Source organism: Lepidochelys olivacea (assembly GCF_965140295.1).
Source record: "Lepidochelys olivacea isolate rLepOli2 genome assembly, chromosome: 6".
In the NCBI taxonomy this organism is placed as follows: domain Eukaryota; kingdom Metazoa; phylum Chordata; order Testudines; family Cheloniidae; genus Lepidochelys; species Lepidochelys olivacea.
Genome location: NC_140416.1, coordinates 60456602 through 60460516, shown reverse-complemented (window position 1 = coordinate 60460516; position 3915 = coordinate 60456602).

Below are 3915 nucleotides of genomic sequence, written 5' to 3'. Positions count from 1 at the left end.
TGCGTGGTAAAGTCACATGTTTCATTTTGCCTGACAATCATTCTGCTCAACAGTATGGCAATAACTCTGTAATGAACTGTTGGTCAGTAGCACTGCCTTCTACCACTCAACTGTGTGTCATAGACCCTATAATGTGATGCACCTGCAAAGCAAGGGATTACAACTCCCATCTGCCCCCTCCCGACAGCACTTTGCCCAGGCCAGGTAAGGGGAAGGGTCGCGAACCAGGAAGCGAGTGGGCTCTGTTTTGGGAGTGGTGACTGCATGGCAAGGAGGAGTTGCATGGCAGCAGTAGGGAGCTAGAGAGAAGCCCCAGGAACTGTGGACAAAGCTGCATTTGGAACAGGCTGTGACTGCCAGACATTACAGCTTGGGTGCAGGTCTATGTAGGATTTTTGGGGCCGTAACAGCAGGTGGGCAGGGAACCGGTGCAACAGGGCCCCAAAGAGAGACACTGTCTGAGCTTTGCCTGGAAACCCACAAGGGTTGCTTGAATAGAGAGACTGGACTGGAAAGGACACTCCAAGTAGTAAGTCCACAGAGCCCTAACTCAGGTGCAGTGCTCCAGGGATTCAAACAAGAGGCTTACACAGTCACTTTGAACTGCAGCTGTGTAAGCCTCTGCACCTACGGTAACTGCAAACTTTCCTTTTCCTGCCAGCCTTAATACAAACGTCTCAGCCATGTGTCTGAGTGGCTATTAGGACCTACAAGGCCTAGCTGCTGAAGCACCTACAGTGTTGCCTCCAAGCATGGTACTGGCACCTTAGGGGGGTTGATGTAGTGGGCAGCTCCAGTAATTACAATGATAATACACTGGCAGAAACGTTCAGCTAGCTGAACTGTGCTTTTTGGAGCCAGAAGCTCTCTGGTCTGTCTGCTCTTGCAGCTGCCATAATGTTCTGAGAGACCACGGAGCATAAAGTAGTTCCTTCGGTGGCTTCAGGTATGTTGTAATGACAAGCATCATTTCATTTCAGGCATGTTTCCTCCTCCCTCTCCTTTTTTGTCATTCTTTGTTTTGAGACTGAAGGCTCTGTGTAAGGTACCTGAGGGCACAATTCCCTTCATATCAACCCTGCAATCAGTTTCTTCTCCTCCTGCCGTCATTACAGACCTACAGGAGAGCTGGTCCTCTTTCACCTAGGGGCAATTTACCAGGAGTGTAACACTGATTGGAGCAGTTAGAGATGGTGGTGCAATCAGTGTACCATACACGTGTCAATGTAACGGATGGGACAGAGCAGATATATCGACTCCAGACAACAGAACTATTCAGTCACCACAAAGAGGCAGCATTAAGAGTGAAGTGAAAGGGTTAGTTAGCCTGTGGCCCGAAATATAAACTAAGGCAAATTATATGCTGTATTGAAATGCTGGGTAATAGCAGCTGCATATGTCTGGATATGCTCAAGATTTCTAAAGGACAATCACTACTATTGCGCGGCTTAGAAGAATGAGCTAGTGATAGGGAAAGAGAAAGAGTAAGGGGAAACCCACTCTTCAGGAGTAATGAAGGGTTTTAAATAAAAAGATAAGAGTTTCATAGGAGTTGAATAATGATTTTGTATCATGTAATGGCTGCTTACCACAAACACGATCAAATATTTCCCCTTGTTCTCAACTTTGTTACTCAACATAAGTTGCCCCATATTGGATCTTAGCTGAGTTGGGCCTGAGCTGCAAAGCTGAGATCTGGATCCGGTTCCAAGTGTTGTCCCAGTGTAGGAGGGTGTTTTGAGAGCAGCTCAAGATAAAAGAGCAAATTAGGAAAAGGGGGGGTGGGGGTGGGGGTGGGGAGAGTGGAAGAGAACAGGTGGCAGCTTGGAGCCTCTGCTCCAGTGCCCTGCTGGGGCGGGCAGTGTTAGGCGTGTAACCCACACACCTTCTGGGTGCGCCGTTCTGTCCCCGCTAGTGGCACCGAGACCCCTGAGAGAGAGAGAGATTAATGAGTCTGCTCTACAGCCTTAGCTAAGGGCCATATGGCTTTTAGCTCATGCAGTAGAGGCTCATGCCTTTAGCTCCAGAGGCCCCAGGTTCGAAGAACCAGCCCTGCTCTCTGTGTCTGTGTGCACACATAGACAGAGGTGGAGGGAGTGCATAATTAGGGACTCCAAGGTGGGAGTCTTGAGTTCAGACTAAGCCCAACAGTCACAAGGGCTAGCTCCTTTGCATGCCCTTCAATATACAGCCAGTGCTCCCTGGTGGGAGGGAGATGATTTGCCCTTTCCAGATACAGGACCCACTCAATTTTGGGTGCCTCAGTTTTTAAGTACCCAACTTGAGCCATCTTCCGCCCCATTTTTAAAAGTGCTGAGCACCCACAGCTCTAACTGAAGCCAGTAAGCTCTACAGGTGCTCAGTACCTCTGAAAAGGGGGCTCATAATGTGGGCATCCCAAAATGCAGGCACCTCAAATCAGTTTTGACAATTTTGGCCAGACTCGGGGTTCTAGACTGAGCCCATGGGAGATTGGGAGAGAGGGGAGTAGGGGACACTGCTGCGGGTGCTGTGCAGGTAATGTTGGAAGTACAGGAGTTCCACTTCCACCTACTGAAATCAACAAGAGCTGGGGGAAAAGAAGTTGTTTTAAGATGTCCATGCAATGGTGGGGATTGAAGTAGACACTGGCACCTCACTGATACAGAATGAAATGGGGAAAGGAAGCGAGAGGCAGAAGAAATACCAAGGGGAAGAGGCTGATTTCCCTGAAGGATTTGCATGTCACAGCTACGGTTAAGAGTTATTCCTTGAACTATAGTGGCAAGGACCTGCGCTTTGGTGCCAAAGGCCTTGGGCCCAGTCCCTACTGAAAGCCATGATTTCTCTGGGATTTTCAGAGGAGCCTCAGAGGGTAAGATGCCCAACTCCCACTGAAACTCAGTGGCATGTGGGCACCTTTGAACAACCCAGCCTTTGTGGCCATCGTTTTCCAAAGGTCTCAACATGCTGGGTGCATCTTGGGTTTTGAGCTCTTTTGAAAATCTGGCCACCATGGGAGCTGTGGAATGCTGAGCACTTTTAAAAATCTGGCTCTTCTGGAGGGGGCAAAGTGGGACTTAAGCTCATTTGAAAATCTGCCCCAATTGTGAGTGCTTGAAAATCTGCTTTTGAGCTCTTTTCACACCTGGCCCTATAGATTTGTGGCCATGGATGTATGCTGTGCTCCAGAGGAACCAGGGTTAAACCCCACACCCATGTACTTTCTAGTTCAAAGTGTTTGTTTTTGTCATATTTGGCTTCTTTCTTTCCTAAGGTTTAGTCCGGAAAAACTTCAGATCCTGGATGTTTGACAAAAAGCATAAGATAATAGTCCTGCCATATCTCAAAGACATGTCCCTCTCCTTGTTTTCCACATAGCTGTTATTTCCAATGAATGTATAATTAAAAAGCTGTGTGATCAAAATTCTAGCCTCTTATCTGTTAAAATGTTTCCTGAACTCCTTTCCTCTAACTGCCAAGGCCATTTCTAACAAAATCCAGGAATCACTTCTGACTACATTTATTGGTCTTCCGGGCTTGCTAGAGTGATTCTGCCTTTCTTTCTGCAGACTCCCTGCCCGCATCCCACCTCCTTCTGCATTCATTTGCTTTTCCCTCTTGTAAGATCTATATTGGGACATCCTAAAAGCCATATCTGGTCATAGTGCAGAAAACATGTCTCAGTTATTCAAATAGCTGACACCTCCTGCTGCCCCTCCACTCCCCAAGGTCCTCACATTGCATACCATATCCTCTAACGGTAGCTGATATTTAGAAATCAACTTTCATACAAAGACTCCAAAATTCTCAACAAACTTCACAAATGATGGGTCAGTTGACCTTACATAGTTGGGTAAATCCACTGAAATGTCTAAGCCCTGGGCTGTGCTTAGGGTGACCAGACAGCAAGTGTGAAAAATCGGGACGGGGGTG